General features: G+C 40.1%; 1 long non-coding RNA gene across 1 annotated transcript; it reads left to right on the top strand.

Moving 5' to 3' along the window:
* Nucleotides 1-54: 54 nt before the first annotated feature.
* LOC119510621 lies at nt 55-22,113 on the top strand. Its single transcript, XR_005211985.1, has 4 exons — nt 55-361; nt 6,602-6,709; nt 6,994-7,096; nt 21,207-22,113. It is a non-coding gene; the product is annotated as an uncharacterized LOC119510621 (long non-coding RNA).
* The last annotated feature ends 859 nt before the right edge of the window (nt 22,114-22,972 follow it).

The following is a 22,972-nucleotide window of genomic DNA, read 5'->3' as shown; positions in this document are numbered from 1 at the left end:
AACGTCATAGTCAGCGTCCGTTTTGGGTATGGGCAGAGAAGCTGTGTCCGCCATGTTAACTCTGGACTGCAGAGCTCACCTTCGCTTTTGTCTCAGCTTTTCGTTTGTAGCGGTTACGAAGAGTATAAGAAAATTGAGAAAGAATAATATTAGAGTTAGAAATTACCTCCTGGTCTTGTCCCTCAGTTGTTGTCGCCCTTTGAGTTGTCTCAGCAATTTATTCCAAATGTAGCAGTGTCAGACCGGAGCCAACCGGTTTCTGGGGTCTGACACCAAAGGTTAAACTTTAAATTTAGAAAAGGACGGAGAGGGACCTGCCGGGACTTAACGGACATTTTCATTGCCCTGTGACCTTGCCACGGTACGTTTTCAAGCCTGTGTTTATACCTGTAGGTACAGGGTTGATGAAACTGTCTCTGCCTCTCAGCCAGGATCATTCTGAGGGCTTTGAAGATGTTTGTGGCATGAAATTTGCAAAGTGAAAAGCCATTTCTGGGCTACATGAGAGAGTTTTTTCACTTACTCTTTCTCTTTTGGTTTCTTACTATTAAATATTTACTGAAGGCTCACTTGGAACCGAGCACTGTTCTAGGGATATATACAAATGAGTATTTCCGCATGGGGTACCACTGTTTTGACAATGGCCTTTACTTTCTGGTGGAGACAGAAAATAAACGAATATAATGATAGGTAGTGATAAGTACTTTGGAAAAAAACAGGGTAAAGCCCTGGAGGGATATTATTTTAGATAAAATGATTATCATGTGAAATTCATGAACCCTTATCTCCTAAGCTTTTGTTAATTGTAATTTATGATAATCTCCTACCCATGTAAATCTTGACAAATAAAAGCTTGCGTTTTATGTAGCTAATACAACAGTTTGACAACAACAGAGTCCTAATCTCTTGACTCTGAAAATGGCAGGAAAATACTGTCACTTAAGATAGTGAACAGATCAAGGGTGATAATTTAATCTTACTTTAGATCTTCTCCCAATTTGATTAGCTAGCAAAAGGTTCTCTGTTTAACTCCCACAATGATAGATACTCTTTTTCTTAGAGCTTCTGTTATCAACGAAGGGTTTCACAACACAGTAAACAAACGACTTTCAAGTCCAAGTGATTTGCTTCAAGAGTGCTATTAATTAAAGCTTTTTTTCTTTATAAAGGAAACAAATTTCTGATTTCATATCTGTCTCTCCTAAGTATGGGGCTTTTATTGTTGTTTCCACAGGCATCAAGTGTTTTGAAGCAGAGAATGATCTGGTCAAATTTTGGAAGATTTGCTCTTGATTCGTGTCTTTTTCTATCATCTGTCCTAGAAGCACTTGCTCTTGTGAAGCAAATCTTGAAAGATTTGCTCTTATGGCCTGGTGGGAGGCCACTTAGGAATTTATTGCAATTCAAACAAAAGGTGATGAAGGTTGGAATTAAGGCAGTGGAGGGGCACAGAGAAGGGGTTTATGGCAGATATATCACTGAGGTGGAATTTACAGGATTTAATGATTGAATAGTTGATCAGGATGAGGAGGGAACCTGGGATAATCCCTCATTTCTGAATTGAGTACAATTGGATGGATAATTACACCATTAATTTGACATAGAATACGGAAAGAGATACAGATGTGGGAGTAGGTAAGTAAAACTCAGCCTGAAGTGTTAAATTGTCAGTTCTCTGCTTCTAAAGTGCTTCTAGGACAGATGACAGAAAAATACATGAATCATGAATGCCAATACTGTATATACATCTTGAATTTTATTCAGGCTTCTCACTGGTTCCTGATCTTCTTCCATCTAGTGGCTAAGCAAAAAGTACTGGGTTCAGGTGGAGAAGAATCAGGGCTGAGGACAAAAGAGAAAATACCTTATTTTGTTTTAGTTATAAAAAATGTCCCCGCCCTGCCCCACTAGACTTTTCCATTGGGAGAAGTGTTTTGGGTATTGGAAAAGGGAGTTTGCAAGAGCTTTAGCCTATGTACTCCCCAAAGGGTCTTATGTGCTACCTTGTCTCCCAATAAAGAGAAGTTTCTCCTCCCTGAAAGGCTGGGAATTGTTCTGACCAGAGGGACCAATTGGCATTTGCTTCTTATCTGGTGTTTGCTAAGGAAGGGGTCAAGCTTTGTTTTCTCTTAGTTGCCATGTCAGACTTTCCCAGAACTCCAGAAGCCTAGACAAACCCAAGAATGTACCTGAAAGCAAGAGACAGCTTGTCAGCACCCTTCAAGATGCTGCCCAGTAGTGAGGGTAACACCAAAAGTATTGTGGACAGATTTCTCAGATGGGCACTGCTCTAGTTTCCTTGGCTGCTCAAGCAAATCCCATCAGTGGGTCAGCTTAAACGACAGGAACTTATTCGCTCATGGTTTTGAGGTGAAGAGAGAACCCAAATCAAGGCATCATTAAGGTGATGCTTTCTCCCCAAAGACTGTAGTGTTCTGGGGCTGGCTGCCTGCGACCCTTTGTCCTTAGCTTGCCACATGGCAAGGCACATGGTGGCATCTCCTGGCATTTCCTTCTCTTTCAGTATCCCTTGATGTTCAACTTCTTGCCTCCTAAGGCTTTCTCTCTGTCTGAATTTCACTCCTCTTAAAAAGAACTTCAGCAATAGGATTAAGACCCACCCTGATTGAGGTGGGCCATACCTTAACTGAAATAACCTCAAAAGGTCCTACTTATAATGGGTTCACATGACAGGAATGGATTAAATTGAAGAACGTGTTTTTCTGGGGTACATACAGCTTCCAACTACAAGCACCAACAGACCATTTAGCATGTTAGGTGACAGGCCAGCGTCTGTCTCTGACCAAACTGTGCCATCCTCAGATGTTAAATCCTGCCAGCAAATGAAGGAAAGTGAAACTGTGGCTGAGTAGGGATCTGCTTCTTCTGGAACCCCATGAAAGCATCATGAAAGCATCACAGTGCACTGACCAGGAAGTAGAGGGAGGGATACAGAGCAGAACACAGCCTTCCCTCTTGTTAAATGCAGATACTTCTAAGCCATGTGGGTCCCAGGAGAGGAGAAATGTCTTTGAACTTCAATGTGATTAATGGTTTAAATGAAAGTCCTGAATCTGACCCACAGATTGTCAGACTATACTAAATTTACCAGAATGGGTCAAACTAAGCTGTTGGGTCGGGGCTGACTGAAGTTTCAAAGGCAATGTTGATAGCAGTTTAGGGAAAAATGTAGCTCATTTTTTGGCTGATGCAACTGGCAACTCTTTAATATATATATACCCCTCACATTTGTGCAACCAGATGTCTTATGTGGGTCAAAGGGAAAGTTCATTAAGGAACTTTCTGTTCTGTAGAAGAACAGAACACTGGAGGAATCTTGAGAATAATTTCACACTTCCTAGACAGTTTACAAAGAGGAAACAAGCACTGAGAAAGGATAATAGCTTTTCTTAAGAAAATGTAGTTAGGTTATGGCAGATTTGGGTCTAGAACATACATTCTCAATGGTGGTAAAACCTCTTCTTGGGGGCTAAAATAATCTTACTATTTTATGTATAAAGCACATATATACCTAGAGTACATAAACATGTATATAGTATATCTGTGGTATTAAAATTTCATGGAGGAGCAACCAGGAAAAAAAATGTCCAAAGAGGCTCCTAAGGGTGAGAGTATAATGAAAAACAGGTCAAGAAATACTGGTCTGTAATGATCTGATGCCTGTTCAGCATAAAATGTTTTGGTGTTTCCCTCTGTGATTCTCTTAGTGAGTTGTTATTTGAGGTCACCTTATGATTTCTTGATAAAAAATTCCATAACTATATTCTTGGTATTCTAATATGCTTCTAACTTCATTGGGGCATCTCCACCCAAAATATTGAAAACCAGATTATAGCCAAGATTATGAAATGGGTTATAAATGATTTATTACTGGGAAATTTGACAGAATCCAAGGGTAGGAAGTTCAGCTGATTGTCCCAAATTGTCAAGCCAAGAATTGGAAAGTCAGGAGACAAGCATAATCCCTGTAAAAATAATCAGGGAAGTAGAAATGAGTATTATAGAATAAGGAATATATTCTAGAAATTAGACCTTACATTATTATGAAAGGATCTGAGGAAGCAAAATCCAGAATGGATCAGAGCAAAGTCACTAACTAGCCTGGTGCTATCAAATGTGCCAGAATCATTGGAAGCTAGAATCATTCAGCTAATGGAAGATAATCACAAAGGAGGCCAGTGTAGAAGTCAGTGTCAGGTTGTGACTCTTGGTGGCTTCTGCCTCTGTAAATTTGCCGTGAAGCAGCTGGTGGTGAGCCCAGAGTCCACATTAGTCAGCAAGGCTGACAGTCAGGAAGGTGAGCTGGTGTGGGAACAAGCAGGGATGGATTGGAAACCACCAGTGCCCCTGCGTGTTTCCCTTACCACCCTTAAACAATGATGACCTTCAGGGTCTCATCTCCTCTTGCTTTACTTCAGCCTCCCAAACTTCATCAACCTTCTCTTGTGGCCAACCTTTACTTGGAACCATATATAAAAGAGATTTATGGAAAATGCTTTTCCAGTTTAGCTAAGTTGACAGTACAAACCATCACACTTCCTCCATTTCTCTGCTGCCAAATGGTCTCTTGTGTTTGTTTTTCAGTGTGTCTGCTTCATTTGTTTCTTTCTCTGCAGATATGCTTTCTCTGTTTCAACATGCATGTAGCTTAAGCACTATGCTACTTAAACATCTCTTGGCTCCAATAATCATTGTTGTCTAAAACTAGAACTGTTAAATACCAATGCCATCTGAGAGAAGGTATCCAAGTGGGTCCATCTGTGATCCGGACAGCTGGAGCAGGGCTGGGAGTCAGATGGACATAAGGGCTAGGTCCAACTTTCCATCAGTTCTCAGAAAAGGAGCCATGGGCTCAGCAGGCACACGAAAATGTGTCTTCTACAGCAAGAGACTTGAAGCTATCTCCTGTTTAATATGGTGCAGGAACTGGAAATGTTGAACCTGAAAAAAGAGATGACTTGGGAGGTACATTATGGCTGCCTTCAAGTGTTTAAAGGGGGATGGGAACTGTTGTATATGATTGCAAGTAGTAGACTCAATGGAGGGAAAACATAAAGAGGGAAACAATGGCTTATATGAGGAAGAGCTTTTATTGGGTGAAATACTCCAGAGGCAGAATAGTTTATAACTGAAGTGTTTAGGTATAGCCTGTACCGACCACTTACCTAAGATTTTGTTTCAAGTATTAGAGACTGAGGGATTGCACTAAATGACTTTTAAGATCAAGTTCAACTTCGAGATGTTATAAAGACATCCATAGCGTAGAATCAGGCAGATCTAAGTTCAGATCCTGACTCTGCCACCTGGTAGGTATATCTGTCAGCATCCTAACAAGACATATGGCATGCTTAGAAGGGGTAGTGGAAGAGAGTTTAATGAAAATGCTTTTGTACCAAAGTGTGGGTGGGGGATGGGTTAAGGGAATTCAAAAGGGGTGGTCGTTAGGTGATAACAACCCAGAAGGTAGCAGAGCAGGAAGCTCCAGAAATCAGTTTCTTCACCAATCTCAGTGTTCCCATCTATAAAATGAAGATTATAATACCTATCTCATGGGGTTCCAACGAAGATCAAATGAAGCAACAGTCTTTTAATTTTTGAGCAGAGTTCATGAACAAAATGTAAGGGCTTTTTATTATTTTTATTACCAGTATTGTGTTATAAACTGAGAGTTTCATTTTGTGATTTGGTTACTAGTCTCTACGTTTTATTGAGCATCAATTAACTTTCTTGAGCTGAACCAAATAGGCCTTTGAACATTATATATACTATGTGGTTTAGGTCAACTTTTTGCATTCCATTTGTAATCTCTGGTTTTAATAGCCTCACATTCTCTCTCTCTATGCAGCACTTTGGATTAGTGCCTCTTTTTGACAGTTTATAATGTCTTCTTTACTGGTTTACAGCAGATGGTTCTGAGCTCATTATTCTATAAATATAGACTATTCTTTATTTCTGAGTGAATTACTTTGTATCAGTACTTGATGAAGCTCACTTGCCACGTTTCAAAATGTTCTTGTCGAGCAGCAGACCCAACACTATTTTCATTTTTATCTTCTATGCTTTACGTCTTACCTTGCTTGTCTTTTTAGTACATAAATGCATATAGACAGAAAGTACTCATTTTATGTCATTTTAGATGTCAGTTTCAAGCATCAAACACACTGACCATTTTGAAAAAACATCATGAAAATCCTTCCAGGTAAAAAGTTTCATATTTTAGCACTTTGGCTTATTTAGATTTACTCCAGACAGTTCTGTACTGGGCCACATGATCAGAAATCCTAAGGTATAAGTCCTGCGTGGATGTCTTAAAAATGGATAACAACGGCAAAATAGTATGTAAGTTGTCAAAATTATACTCTTTTAACAATAGTACAGGAAGTAGACCAAAGAATAGTTCAATAATAGCTACATCTATTGAGGTCTACCATGGTCAGGCATTACTCATATGTTAATCATTTGTAAAATGAATTATTATATTGTATATTATATATGTATATATGTGTATATATAATATTTATGTGTATATTATATTCTATTATATTTGTAAAATGCATTTTTATATTGCATACTCTTGCAGGATGGTCTCAGGGGCTTGACCTATCTCACCCCTTGCTGCTTATCTACATGGTCGGGAGAAGAATTTAAATAGTTGGACTGGATTTAACCAGGGATGAGACTTTCCCAGGTGAGTGTGCAGAAGGGTGAGCAGGGCAAGGGAATTAGAAGTTTTCAAGGTAGGGATTATTATGATGGATTATAATAATATAATGGATGGATGTGAAGGGGATGAGAGAAGGTGAGGAACTGGTATGGTTAATGGACTGGTGGCTTTTGAAGGTATATAATCGCTAGAGTTGGTAACTTCAATGACAGGAGGTTGGAGTAAAAGAATTGGGTGTGTGAAATTCAGATTTGGGAGGGGGTGTGGTTATTGGCAGTGACAAGGTCATGAATATGACTGTGATATAGGTGGCTGAGGTATGATTGAAGAAAAGATGGTTCCAGGTGGCAAAGAACTGAGAGGTCCAGGTGGTGGATGGATCATCCAATGGATGCTGAAGCACTGAGAATGGTGAGTAGGGGTGGGACAGGAGGTGGGCATGGTAGGAATGCTAATGGGCCCGCAAAGATGTCCACGGTCTAGACCCGGGAAACTGTGGTGGTGTTACCGCACATGACAAAAGGGGCTTTGCAGATATGATTAAATTCAGGATCTTGAGATAGAGAGATTATCCTGGTGAGCCCAATTTCTCTTGGGAAGGGTGGGAAGATGGATCAGATTAGAATGGGTACAGAGCAGTACCCAGATGGTAAAGGATAACCTAGGGAGTTTGAGTTTCTGGTGGTACCTGGATAAATAAGGAAGGGAGGGTTTCCGGTGTTCTAATGCTGCCATTATGCAAAATACCAGACATGGACTGGCTTTTATAAACAGGGTTTATTTGGTTACAAAGTTACAGTCTGAAGGCCATGAAAATGTCCAAATGAAGGCATCAATACAAGTATAACTTCAATGAAGGAAGATCAATGGCATCTGGAAAACCTCTCTTAGCTGGGAAGGCATGTGGCTGGCATCTGTTGATCCCAGGTTGTGTTCCAGCTCCATTCTCAGCTCCTGTGTGTTCTTCAAAGTGTCTCTCTTGGCTGCAGCACCTCCTTCTGTTTGTGAACAGTTTTACAGGACTTCAGTGCTTCAATTACGACCCACCCTAAATGGGTGGGGTAACACCTCCATGGAAATTATCCAAGCAAAGTTTTCACCCACAGTTGGTTTAGGTACATCTCCATGAAAACACTCAATCAAAGGATTCCAACCTAATCAACACTAACATGTCTGCCCCCACAAGATTGCAATAACGAATATGGCTTTTTCTGGGGGACATAATACATCCAAACTGGCACAGGAGGTGAGACTCCTGAGGGTCTTTCAGCTCTAGGAAGTTTTGTTTATTTATTCAACACATATTTACTGAAGACCTACCATGAGGAGGCTCTGATTTAGGCATGAGTGACTTGGTGGTCAAAGGTTAAGTGATTGCATCCTCCTGGGGACTGTTCTCTTGAACCCTGGGGGTTTCAGTTGCTCCAAAACTTTCTCACTCTATTCTGGAGGCAAAGTGGTATGCGGAGGAGGGATGGGAAGGAAAGAATGTTGGAGGGAATGGTATCTTCCTTTGGATAGGAAGAATGGGACTTCTACTTTTCTCTTGTGGCTTGAAGTTCAGGCGAAAAAGACTTAAAGTCACCTAAATTGGAGGAAGAATCAGACTAGCATCAGATTTCTTATCTGCAACATTGGAAGCTACAAGTCAGTGGAGCAAAGACTTCAAAGCTCTAGGAATATAATTGAGGGCCTAGAGTTCTATACCAAGCAAGGATATAAATCAAGTAGTAGAGCAGGAGTGCTGGTCTTGGCCTATTTGCTTTTGGATGGATTCCTTATCCTTCCTTTGCTCACCTTTGTGTTGCAAGGGTAGGCTGCATTTCTCAGGCTCCTGTTTCAGTTGGCTTCTGGGGGAGTTCAGGTAAATGGGAGTGCAGGAGAATGAAGACACACCTCCCTCTCCACCCTACTCCACTCCCACCACCACGGCTCCCGGGATCTGCCAACACCACCTCCTCCTTTGTTGGTTCAGTCTAAGGGTGATTGTGAATGGCTGCTGTTTTGTAATCCCTGCATTTTCTTTCTGCCCCCTGTTTGGTTCTTCAGTGCTTCCATTATTTATGTAACTGATTTCCTCCAATGAATTCTCTCTGTTTAAATACTTATAATAGTTTCAGTTTTCCTGTTTGGACTCTGACTGATACAGCAAGATAAAGTCATTTTCATACATTCATGGAATCAGAAAGCTTTTCTTTGACATACTCCTTCTTTGGAAGTTTCATGACAATATACTCTAGAAAAGCAAGGGAGGCATTCAAGAAAGCGGATCAGTCCAAGAGGGCAAGGGGGAGCATTGGCTCCAGTCCAAGATGGCGGTGAAGGAAAGCCCAGGAAAAGCTTGGAGCATGGACATTCTAGCTTGAAACTGGAGTAGAGAAGGCTCTAAAAAGTCAATTTAAACTGCAGAAAAAATTAAACCCATACAAGAACGTTGTGATCCAAACTTGAAGCAAAATGAAATATGCAATGATTTTAAGCACAATTAATAGAATATAAGAGAATCCATTTCATTTCGTTGCTAGGATTGTTTTCCTCTCCATGGCCCAGGGGATGTGCTACTGGACTTGTAAAAAAGGAAGTGTAGTCCTAGCATCATAACTGACCTTGTAGTAAAAAATAATTAGGGTCATATTAATGTAAGTGCTGGTTTTTAGCTGTTAGAGTCAACCTAAGTACCAAAAATGGAAGACTTGATTGTGGTTGCCGAAGAGAATAGAAACCTAAGCCTCTATGCTCTAAAAGTAAAAGTGCAGTTGCAGAAGAGGGAGGGAGGAAAGTTGGAGGGAAGGCTGTGGTATTAATAGTCCCATTTTACAAAGGGAAGAAGGAGCAAGTAGAGGATGGCAGTATTATTTAAAACCATTAAAGTAATCAATAGTAGAATTAAAAATAATATCGCAGTGTTAAGCATATGTGAATCCTCACTGTCCATAGCAGGACTCTATAGAAATTGCCTCCAATTGTTGGATGGAGAAAGAGGCTGCCTCCAGGGCAGGAGCTGGGAAGTGGGGAGGATGGGGTTGTCTACTTTTCTTTTATTGTTAGCTCTTTGTTACTCTGATTTGTTACTAAGTGTGTGTATTACTTTAACACTTAACCATGGAGGTGTTTAAAATCACATCAGAATGAAACAGAATAAAATGTTAACAGTGTTTGTCTATGGAAATTGAAGCTGTATTTCCTCCCTTCTTTTTGCTTTATTGTATTTTCAGTTATCTTTAATGGGCATTCATTTCCTTTTTTCGTGGAAGCATCTGTTTACTTTAAAGAACTAGAAAAACTGTTCTGCTTTTCTTTGTCTTGGAGAGAATGAAGTCTAATCTCCTTTTATTATCAAGACACAGTCGTGGGGAGTGGGTATGAGTGTGGTGTGACTCTTACCAGCTGTGGGGCAGATGACTTAAACTTTCTGTGCTTCAGCTTCTTACCTGTAAGCTGAGATCTGAAAGTAGAGTTCCTCCCTAGGAGCAAGCTGTTCCCAGGATGACATGGGTTAATCCATCGGAGCCATGTAGCACGCTGCCCGGCTCATTGCCAACACCCTGTAAGTGCTTAGGATTTATTACCTCGCTGTTCAAGACCCTACGTGATCAGGTTCCAGGTTAACCTTCCAAAGGTGTCTCTCTCTCTCTCTCTCTGCTTTCTTTTTGAACTGTTGGCTGTTCTCCAGACACAAATTTTATTTTCCCGTTTGCCCTTCTCTATCCCAGTTTCTTCATTTCCAAATCCAACTCTTTCTTCAAAGTCCAGCTGAAATACCACTTCGTTTAACTTTCTCTGATCTGTCCAGCTAGAAATACTTTCTCCCTCCTCTATATGCCACAGCCTTTATTTTAGTTCTTTATATTTCCTACCTTGTATTTTATTATTTATATTTATACACACACACACGTATATTTTTTTCTCCTATTAGATCAGATGCTTCTAGAGGACAGAGTATTTTATTTTCAAGTACCTAGATGAAAGTATGAGTCCCTAAAATGCATTTTTTTGTCTTTTCATTTCTTGTTTATTTCACTCAACATACTGTCCTCAGTGTTCAGTCACCTAGTTGCGTGCCTCACAACTTCATTCTTTCTTGTAGCAGCACACCTAAAATGTATTTTTAATTCATATTAACAAGTTAAAGAGGAAAGCATAGGCAATGTGGTATTTTAGCCAAAATAAAAGGCTGACTACTCTTTCTCTGTCTGCTATAATTGTTATGCTTGTTTCTTTTGTGTTTTTTTCTTAGAACAAGATTTAGAAGTGGCCTTGATAATAAACCACGTTTTTCCATATCCAATAAATCCTCAGTAGCTCAGCACTGAGGCTCATTAGGGTATGTCGTCATTGTTTACTGAACAAAGACTACAGCTTTCCGCTGAAATGCTGACTCATTCCTTTGGGCATGTAATTCAGTTCAGCTGTTGCAGTAAGTGTCTGCTGTCAGCAGAATTTTTCATTCTTATTCCTATAGGTGGCGCTAGCTGTGCGTACTAATGCCACAAATTGGCTAAAATTAACCTTACCTAGAAGTGTTTGGCCATTAGCTTTTCATTCTTTTTCTCCAGCTTTTTGCTTCTTTGTATTTATTTACTCTTAGAGAATTTCCCTAAGCTGTGTTCTGGAGACCCTGTACTAAGACAGGCCATTAAAACTATGTCTATTAACGTGGGACCACCTTCAACAGCTCTGGGTAATTCAGACTTTTAAAAAAAGAAGATATGAATAATGAAAAACTTACTTTATTTATAGTAATTCTGAATCTGTTAGTCATAGGATTAATTTAAACAAATCATGTACAAATTATACCTGGTTAAATGCAGAATGCTAATTATAAATATTAGAAGTACTCCTATTCTAGCATTTCATATTTTGTAATATTCCATGCCGAATCTCCCTGAAGCCTTTTGATTATATCTCTGAGTAAAAATTCTGATCTTTCTCCTTTGAATATGATTTTTGTGTTATGAGTGTTAGCATCAATATTATTATGCTTAAGGCAATATTTTATGTTTGAAAAATAACTCAGAGCCAGGATTTAAAGGTCAACATCTTGTCCTTTGGCCCCTGAGTCCAAAGCCTAAAGAAACCTGGTAGTACTGAGTTGTACACTTGAAAATGGTTAAAATGGGAAATTTTGAGTTGTATATGTGTTACTACAATAAAAAAAAAAAAAAAATAAACCTGGTAGTGAGCTCAATGAGACGAATCAGTCTATCTTTTCAGAATGAACTCCTAGGGTTGGGATGCATACGCATGTGCACACACACACACACGTGCATGCACTTACATTATCTATATGTAAAAAGTTGATCATAGTAGCTTAGTAGCTTAGTGAGACTAGACCAAAATCTGGGAAATCAAACTGGATTCACTGAGAGAAGTACAGCCGGTATACATGGCACCAAGTGGGGAAGAGGGTGAGTAGCCTTTCTATGGGCTGGCTGTTTTCATGGGTGTGCAACATGTACAATTGCACTTGGAGGAAACATGCCTAGTTAAATGCTCTGTTGTTGCCATTTGGAATTCTTAATAATTTTGAAACAATGGGTCCTATATTTTCATATTGCACTGGGCTCCACAAATTGTGAATCTGGTCCACTCTATAGGCTTAATGGCTTTACAAACACATTGCAGGACTAGAGTTGTGAATTTTAATAGATGCCATTCTCTGTGTAACTGTCTTCAAGACTTTGAAGTGAAATGAAATGGAGACTTATTAAGAAATTCCCTGAAAATGGCCCTATCACTGGCTATTTGGTCATTGTCAATGAGCCACGGATCAAGTGGCCTTCTCTGTAGTGCTCAGGCTTAAGGGCTTGTGACACTTTTCCAGAAATACTCATCTCACCTTCCATTGCATTCACTTCCGAAATGGGCGCTGTATGGATGATATTTTCTGGTAGAGCACCTTTCCTTACCAGTGCTGCTGGTAAAAAGATAGAATCAAGTCACTATATATTTAGCCTAGTGCCACAGCAACAAGTCTATAACTGCATTAGTAAATAGGGTGATTACAAAATTTGGAGTTGAAACTCATAGCTACTTTTCTGCCTCCCATTTTTTTATTGAGATATATTCACATACCATACAATCCAGTGTATAATTGATTGTTCACTGTACCATAGTATAGTTGTGCATTCATCACCACAGTCAATTTCTAAACATTTTCATTGCTCCAAAAAAAGACAAAAATAAGAATAAAAATAAAAATGTTAAAGAACACCCAAAACATTCCATCCTCCATCCCACCCTATTTTTCTTTTAATTTTTGTCCCCATTTTTCTACTTATCTGTCCATACATTGGATAAAGGGAGTGTGAGCCACAAGGTTTTCGCAATCACAGAGTCATATGATATAAGCTACATAGTTAACATAATCGTCTTCAAGAACCAAAGTTACTGTGTTGCAGTTCAACAGTTTCAGGTATTTCCTTCTAGTTATTCCAATGCACTGTAGACTAAGAAGGGATATCTATATAGAGCATAAGAATAATCTCCAGAGTGACCTTGACTCCATTTGAAGTCTCTCAGCTACTGAAACTTCATTTTGTTTCATTTTGCTTCCCCCTTTTGGTTGAGAAGATTTTCTCAACCCCATGATGCTGGGTCCAGGCTCACTGCCAGGAGTCATGTCCCGCGTTGCCAGGGGGATTTACACTCCTGGGAGTCATGTCCCACATTGGCGGGAGGGCAGTGGGTTTACCTGCCAAGTGGATTTAGAGAGAGAGAGAGAGGTCACATCTGAACAACAAAAGAGGTTCTGTGGGGGAAACTCTCAGGCACAATTACAAGTAGGCTTAGCCTCCCCTTTGCAGTAACAAGCTTCATAAGAGCAAGCCCCAAGATTGAGGGCTTGTAGTCCTCAATGGTTGCAAGAATGTCAGTAATAACCCAGGTGGGGAAATTTAGTATTTCTGCATTTTGCCCCCAGTTCCTCAGGGCCTGTCCCCCTTTTGCAGAGAGAGAGATGTCTTTATCAGCTGTTTACATGACTGGGTTCATCAGTCATAATAACTGAGTTTGTGCTTAATACAATTTCTCTTTGGAGGGAGCTTGCACTGAAATTTTTCAAATTAGATCTACCATAGCTTTGCCTCTTGCTCTGCATTCTAGATACTTCTCCTGATGTATTGCACAGGGCTTCAGGGGCTTATCTTTTGCAGCTATCTATATTTATATTATTGTGTCTATTTAATAAGAGAGGCTTATCTGTTATAGCCTTTATAATAGATATTTTAATAGGTAGTTAGAACCCGGTCACCGTGGATGTGGCTTGGTAGTTTTCTGAGAACAGTCCTGAATATTTAGTGTGTTGGGGTTCTTGAGCCTTATCCTTAGAAAAAACCAGAATAATACTTATGTCCAAATCTGTTTATATAGAAGCATTGCTGTTCATCCATTTTCTCTTTAGTTTTGGTTCTTGCTTTAGAAATGAATATGAATTTGAAGCCAGAAGGTTTTCACTGGACCAAAACTCTCAGGTTAAAGCCACTGACAATTGGAGTGAAAAGAGATCTTAGATATTCTCTATTGTGAAACTTCCAAATAAAGGAAGGAATTTGTCCAAAATTGAAGGTTTATTAGTACTCTCTTGAAATACTCAACCTCGTTTGAGGCTATTTTCAAGAAAAGAGTCAGCATATATTTCAGAACTCTCAAGCTGTCTACTGTAGATGGGAGTCAAAAATTTGCACATTTGCCATAAAATCTGAGTTATTCAGGAGGAGCCAGGTGGTGGGTGCCCAGGAACCAGTGCCTTCCACTGGCACACGTGAGCTTCTTTATTGAGAAGCCAGAGGCCTCCTAATGACAAATACTGTTTGTGAGGAGTCAGATCTCTAGATCACTTTACCACAAAGCAATTCTTCATTTTACCGTTTCCTCGGGAGGTCATGTTATCTAATTATATATGTTTTAGAGTTTGCTGTCAGTAAAGACAACTTGGAACAACCTGTTGATTTCAGTGAATTCACCAAACAAATAACTCCAAACTAAAAACTAGGAGGGAAACAGTTGCTTTGTGGGTATGTGGGGATGGGTGTGTGTCAAATTACGGGTTAATATTTTCTTCTGCATTTAGAGTTCTGTTAATGTAAGGTATAATGCTGTTCTTCTAGTTAAGTGATTTAGTCATAACTTTTATTTTTTAAAATATTAAAGGAAAGTAATACAGAAATTTTGGGAGGTAATTGCCAAATAAAATTGGGATTTTTATATTAAAAGCACGCAGTAAAGTGCCTGGATTCTCACTTGATTTTTTTTGCTCCCACTTTTGTTCTCTGTTACAATATTCTATATCCAGGACAAATATCTGGTCATTTAGTTTACTTTTTCCTAGAAAGGATGCTGCACGGAACTGGCCTCCAATGAGTGACCAAGGTTATCCCAGAAACTTGGAAAAAGTAAATTTTATAAAGCAGCAAAAATAAGAAAAAGGAAAATAACCCATAATCTCACTGCACATAGATAACCACGGTTAAAACAATGGTTATGGACTTCCAGAACATTTTTCTATGACTCTCGATTAATCTCTGTTATCTATCTCTCTGTCACCATCATCCGTCTGTCTCTTTTATTTATCCATCTATATTTCCCCCAATATATATGGATCCAGAAAGTACCTTTGGGACGGTTGCTATGCTCTCCCTTGGGAGGGGGCTCTGTGCTTCCCCAAATCTTCTTCTTGTCCCCACTGTATTGGGTGTTTTTTCACCTGAATGTGATCCTGCCTGGGGACTGACCGCCCCTCACATCCACGTCCACAAATCTACCTCAGGACTTTGGGAGCCTGAAGAGTAGCTCCTGCTACAAGAGATGGGAAACTCCAGACCTGATGCTCTCAAGAAAAAGGGTTGTTTACCTGATTCTGAACAATTTCTAGCAGGGAGTCAATCCCTAGCCTGTGTGTGCTTGCTGTGATTCTTTCTGTCTGGGCACTTCCTGTCTCCTCCTGCCTGTGAATTGCAGAATGCTCGGCCGCGCTCTGCTCTCCAGCACCCGGGGAGGAAAAGCTGGGGTGGCCATCCTTTCTCTCCTGCTACAATTGCTGGGCTGCTCCTGTGGCTTGTAGCTGCTCTTTCCCTCATTTCGGTAAGAAGTTTCTTTCCCCTTCTGCCACTTTGAGTTGCTTTTTTGTTGTTGTTGCTGTTGTTAAAGAGAGGTCCTCTCGGTCTTTGAGACTGAGAGAGAGAGATGGAGAAATACAGAATTTCATTTAAGCACTCTTGATCTTTTATTTTAGAACCCTTCAGCTATGTCCAGGCCTTCCTTTTTGTTCTCTCTCTCTCTCTCTCTTAATCTTGATCTCTCTCTCTGTCTCTCTCCTATCTGGAAAGGCATTAACTAATCAAGCCTGCAGGAAAGGATTTGGGGACCCAAAAGTATGTAGGACACAAAGAATTGTCAACATACTTGTATACTGGAGTTGACCAGTCTCAAACAACCTCAAATCAGTAGGACCAACACTTGTCTATCAAGAAGAGTTTTTTCTGAATGTATGCCAAAGTATGAACGTTTTCTGAGTCGTTTTATATGCCATCCTCATAGTCACCATGCTATTAAAAGTCATTCACCTACTGGGAGTATTTTTTAAAAAATTTATTCTCCCATGGGAAATTATGAAAAATTTAGAATGGCACATTTTAAGCTGCTGAATATTAATGCAACCTTTCCTAACTACTAATAAAAGAATCAAATCCCTGTTTGCGAATATATTAAAAAGTTGGACCAGGCTGTTTCATATGCACTAGTAATTTTTTCACTGTGACATTCATTTTCACTTTAGGATTTAGTTGGGATTGTGATGGGATTGGTAAAAGCAAGACTAGGTACTTTGTAAATGTGATGTTTGCATTTGAGAGAAGTGAATTCAGAATCCTTGTTTATATGTGTGACATATACCATTAAAGGATATTACTCCTAGTCAAAAGATCCAATTAAGTTGATGGTAAGATTGACTTAACTACCTTGACTTAGCTATAAGTTATAGGTCATAAATTGGGAAACACAATGAATGGATTGGAATTATATCAATTCAGTAAAGACCAGTGGTTTAGGAGTCAGTGAACCTGGATTTTAGTTCTAGGTCCATTCATAACAAAATTGGGCAATTGTCTCTAGGCCTCATGCATTTGTGTGATGTGACTGTGTGTGTGTCTTAGTTTGCCAGGGCTGCTATGACAAATACCTTACATTGGTTGGCTTAGACAACTGGGAATTATTGTCTTATGGTTTTGGAGGCTAGAAGTTCAAAACTCAACAGGGCCGTGCTTTTTCCAGAGTCTGTCGTGTTCTGGTGCTGGCTTGTTGCAATCCTTGGGGTTCCTTGGCTGGCATCTCTTCTTCCACCAGATGACAATCTGTCCCTTCAGTCTCATCTTGTAGCTTTCTCTGATTGCCCGTGTCTGAATTTCCTTTGCTTTTAAGGACTTCAGCCATATGGAGTAAGGCCCACCCTCATTCAATTTGCTCTCATCTAAAAAGGGTCTTCAAAGACCCTATTCACAAATGAATCCTCACCTTCTCTGATAATAACATCTTCAAATGTTCTATTTACAAATATGTTCACTCCAACAGAAATGCGGATTAAAGCTTGAACAGGTTCTTATGGGGGACACATTCAATCCTCAACAGTGTTTATAAATGAAGGTGTAAGGAAAGAGGTTTAGCAGAGTGGAAATACTGGATATGCCATGAGCTGGGGAGGGAGACAGAAGAGGACAGGTAACTGCAGGTCACATCATAAGGGCCAATTCATCATGCCAAAGAAGCTGGATTTTATCCTATAGGTATTAGGGACACATGGAATGTTTTTAACTTTTTTGTTTAAAATAATTGTAGAATTACATAAGAATTGTTCAACCAGTACAGAGAGTCCCCACCAGCTTTCTCTAGTGCCAGTATCTTATATAACCATAGAACAATGACCAACTCAAAGAAATCAACATTGGCACAATAGTTGTAACCAAATTATAGACTTTATTCAGATTTTTACCTTTCATTCCCACTAACTTCCTTTTTCTTTTCCAGGATCCAATCCAGGGCACCACTATATATTTAGTTGTCATGTCTCCTTAGTATCCTTTAGTCTTTGACAGTTTCTCAGCTTCTCCTTGTCTTTCTTGACCTTCATATGTTTGAAGAGTCCTGGTCAGGTATTTATAGACTGTACCTCAATTTGGGTTTGCCTGAAGTTTTCTCATGATTAGAAGGAGGTTATGATTTTTAGATGAGAATACCAGAGAAGCCATGTGCCCTTCTCAGCACATCAAAGCCAGTGGTAGTAGGGTCAAAATTGCTTATCACTGGGGATGCTAACCTTGATCACTTGGTTAGGGTGGTGTCTGCCAGGATTGGGCACTGGGACGCTTGTTTTGTTTTTCTCTGCAATTGCTAAATATTTGAGGGGATAGTTTTTGAGACTACAAATTTCCTGTTTCTCCTTAACTTTTCCCCTACTAGTTTTAGCATTTTTCCATGGATCTTCACTGCAGTAATTATTTCTGGGATGCTCTAATGGGGGTTTTCTATTTCCATCACTTCTTCTGCATGTTTTTAGTGGAATTCTTCTGTAAGGAAGAGTCACTGAATTATTTTGAGGAATGACACAATTGCTCTGATCTTATTATGGATGGTCGCCTGGAAGGAAGCAAGACTGGAGTCAGAGAGACTAAAAGTTAGGAGACTGTTTAAATAACTTAGGAGAGAAGACAAGGGCCATAACTTAGGAGGGGAAAATGGAGACATGGGTATTTGATATGATAAATATTTAAGATACAGAATCAAGAGAACATAGTGATTTATTAGATGTGAGAAAGGAAGACATCAAGGATGGCATGCAGTTCTTGGTGATAAGGAATGTTGGAGGAAAAATGGTTTTGGAGAAAAAGAGCTAAGATTAATTCAGCTATAGACATACAGAGTTTGAGGTCCTCCCATGGGCTATCTAGTGAGGCTTATCTAATGTGTTGGTTGTAGAAAAAGCTGGAGCTTAGAAGAGAAATCTTGTATAGAATTATATGTCTGTTGATCTTCAGTGTGTGGTTGGCAGTTGAAATCACGGAGATGCATGAAGTTACCTAGAAAAATAATGTGGAATCAGAAAAGTCATGGAACACTAAGGAGCACCAACATTTAAAGGCAGGGGAAAGAAAAGGAACCTCACGTAAAGAAAATACAAATGTGCACTGTGATGGTTAATTTTGTGGGTCAACTTGGCTAGGTTATGGTATCCACTTGTTTGCTCAAGCAAGTGCTGGCCTGATTGTTAGTGTGAGTATTTAGTAGGCAGATTTACACAGCTAGTTAAATGCATCTATGGCTGATTGCATCTACAATCAACAAAGGAGATTGCCGTCAGCAATGAGGGGGGTCTGCTCATCCAATCAGTTGGAGGTCTTAAAGCCAGAACTGAGGATTTCAGAAGTCGGAAAGAAGAATTTCTGCATCCTTGTCAGCCAGCCAGCTTCTCCTGGGGAATTCAACTTCACCTTCATGAGAATTTCCGCTTGCCACGTGCCCTATGGAATTTGGACTTGTGTGATCCATTTCTGTTTCCCTGGAGAACCCTGATTCATTTATGCACTGGAACAGTAGGAGGAAAACCAACAAACAGGAAAATGCAAACCTGGAGATTAAAAGTGTCAGGGAGAGGGAATGAATGCTTAGTAGTCTCTAGCATTATAGAAAAGTGAAGTAAGAAAAGGACTATGGCAACTAGGAATTCATTAGTGACCTTAGAGAAATTTCAATGTAACCATAAGCAGGCCCTATAGATTCCTGTGGGAAGTGAAGAAAGAGAGACTGAAGGTATAGATAACTTTTTCAATTGGTTTGAAAGAGCTGGGAAAGGGATAGGATCGTAGGAGGAGAGGGGGGTACCAAGTGAGAGTTTATTATTATGTCCACTCCCCCTTTCATACTCAGAGCCTATGATTTTAAGTATGATATTTATTCTTCAGAGATTAGCATGGGTTAGTCCCCTTATTTCTCCAGGTGTTTCATATTAAAACTCACAAACACACACACAATGTTATCCGATGGTATTCTAGATAATTTGTCATTTCACTGTCAATGAATGTACTACACCTGGCTGGCACAGAATTATCTATAAGCATTTCATTATTATATATCAATTGAGCTCATTTGGATTGAGCTTGGACACTCCAATTTGCTCTGCTCGGTCAGGCTCTCAAGCGCCCCCCAGCCCCCAGTCTCCAGGCATACAAATACTCCCTCAGCAGTTGCACAAACAGCAAGGTGAAAGGAGAGTGGATAGCTCAGCTCAAATTTGTCCCCAAGAGGGAGAAAAACAATTCAGAACACATGCCCTGATCACAGAAGAGCCAGAACGTTATCTTTCTATACCATTACTACAACACAGAGGTCAAGTTTTCTTCCGCAATCTACATTACTTCTTTTTTATTTCTCTCTCTCTCTGGAAGGAAACATATTTGCCTCCAGAACATCCTTTGAGCATGAGAAATTAAACCTGGAATATAAATCATTTGAGCTACACATAGAAGATATTCTGGAGTGGAGTTTGGCCCCATAACCATTTGTTTACATCTGTAAGAGACTTCTTTTTATTGTAAATACTATATAACAATTATACAGAAAGTTAAAAAGCAGAAAACTGCCTGTATTCACATTAACATAGTAACTATTCTTCTTGAGCATTCCATTATTTCTCTCTACATGTGTCCATATTTTTACATAATTGCAATCACACAATATGTAGTTTCATCACTGGCTTTTTCGCTCGACTCATAAGCATTATTCTGAGTTGCTGTGTAGTTTTTATGATTATTCTTCTTAAGGATCGCATAATATTCCACAGAGTGGATATGCCATAAATTAAGCATTCCTCTATAGGGGAACATTTAGTTTGCTTCTCATTTATCACTATCATAAATAAGGCTGTATTGAACAACGCTGTATGCCATGTTTTATTTTCCCCTATTCTTTGTCAGATACATTTTCAGAAGTAGGATTACTGAGTCAGAGGGGATGAATATTTAAGCTCTTTATGTATATTTTCATATTGCTTCTCTTGAAGAGTTGTACCAATTGTGATGTCACTGACAAAAGTTTGCCAAGTGGGTGGGGCCCAGGAGGCCAGGCGGGATGGGTCTCCAGGGTGGGAAGGGGCAGAAGGCAGTACTGGTTCTGTCAAAGGATTTACAATAAAACTTATTGAAGCTGAAATTCTGCTGTGAAGTCCAAGCTGGAGGTGAAAGCCCAAGGAAGAGGAACCAAAAAAAAATGGGAACTCAAATAAGGTCAAAAGTCTGATAGACACCGACAGGACTGGAGAGGAAGCACAAAAGGAGACAAAAGGTATGCGAGGTACAAGGCAATTTCAGTCAACAGGTTTGAAACATCTATTGGGTAAGGGCTCTGCTGTGTGGGACTCACTTGTTTGGAGGGTTTCAGATATGCACAGTGACACAAAGCGTGACAGTAGCAGAACATTTCATTTGCACCATTTTCCATGGATTATCTCATTCAGGCATCTTTACAACATTCACAGGTGCTATTATGGCTTCCAGTTCCAGAGGAGGACACCAAGGCTTCGAGATGCTAAGTGACATCCTAAGGTGACACAGTGGTCAGCTGTGGAGCTGAGATACAAATCCAGGTGATCTGATGTCTACACTTTGCCCTGCTGTGTTCTCTCCTCTCCAGGAGTTTCTCATTGTGCGAATGTAGCGTTGGTAAAAATCTACCTCATTCTTCCCTTAATCTGTATTTCTTTGGTTTTTAGTAGGGATTAATATTTGAACAAGACACTTTTAACGTAAGAATCAGGAAGTGGAAGGTAGGGTCATTTATACATTTGGAAAATGTACCCACAGACACAGGGTAAACATATTTTAAATTAGTATTTAGACAGGGTGAAACTGAGTGAAGACGTTCAATTTTTCAATTCAAGAAGCCGCATCAGTATCACCCAGGAACTAGCTTGAAATGCAGAGTTTTGGGCTTCAACCCAGACCTACTAAAGCAGAAACTCTGAAAGAGGGAGGTGCCCAGCAATCTGGGCACACTCAAGTCTGAGAACTTCTGCTGGAGGGAATGCTCATGTGAGTTTGGTCACAGCCGTAGTCTGGACATTGTAAAGAATAGACATATGCTCCTTAGTACTGCTGCCTGTGTATAGGTAAATTCATTTTCCTACTCAAAATACATCCTCCTGGAGGGCCTGGCCATGTGCATCTTTAAATCATGTAAGCCTCTCCCTTCAAGGGTTGGTCTAAGACCAGAGCATTAGCCTCATGTAGGAGCTTGTTAAACATGCAGTCTTGATCCCATGCCAGACTTACTGAACCAGAATCTGCATTTCAACAAGGTCCCTTGACTATGATTCGTGAAAACGAATTGTGCACTTGGGTAGTGGAAGTCCTCATAGAGGAGTACAAGCATTACAGATGTGAGTAAAGTGGGGGGGGGGGATGCTTTGTGTTTGTCATGGGGGCCTTCAGTTGGGGTTCAGGACATACTGGAGAGACTAAGATGCCTCCTGGGAAAGAGCAAGGAGGATGTGGGAGGAGGGCAAGGGTGATTGGGAAGCGTAGAAATGCTTGTCACTCTAGTTTGTGTCCAAACCTTTACTCCTGGGAGTCCCTTGGAGAACAGGTGTTCAGGCAAGGCTGTTTCTCTAAGCCCTGGGGCACAAGGAGTGGCTTTGACACTTCTCCAACAGAGCATAACACAAAGGAGAGAGATAGCCATGCAGGGTGGATACTTTGGGGTCCAGCATTTCAGCTGCAGTGGGGGAGGGCCACGCCCTAAGGACATCTGTCAGTAGACAGGGGGACAACAGCAGCATTCCGACGGAGCAGACATGGTCATATACCTGGGCACTCCAGTAACCCTTAAGGAACACTTTAGGTACACAAGCCAGTGAAGAACGGGATCTTTCTGCTAACGTCACAGCGTCACCGTGTTAGCTCCCAGAGGTCTGAAGGGCTGGGCAAAGTCCGAGTACCTCTCACAGACAGTTTTGCATCCTTTCCCATTCTGACCACTCCTTCAACTAGCCCTTCGTTAGGCCTGCAGAAACATCCAGAAAACTCATGCAAGAAAAAGCCTAGGAAGCAATATCATGGAGCATAGTTTTGCTTGCATTATGATTTGATCTGTCTCTCTGCTTTTCTTTATTTTGGGAAATAAGAATTTCATTAATACCTCCTTGAAATGGATCATGTGGGTATTTGGTGAATTCTTTGCTCCTTCTGGTCTTTATTCTCCTTGAAGAATAGAGTTTGAAATCAGTTGAACTCCAAACTATCCAGA

This window comes from Choloepus didactylus, chromosome 15 (assembly GCF_015220235.1).
Source record: "Choloepus didactylus isolate mChoDid1 chromosome 15, mChoDid1.pri, whole genome shotgun sequence".
Lineage (NCBI taxonomy): Eukaryota > Metazoa > Chordata > Mammalia > Pilosa > Megalonychidae > Choloepus > Choloepus didactylus.
The sequence above is the reverse complement of the archived record's forward strand: the minus strand, read 5'-3'. Positions and strand labels throughout refer to the sequence as shown.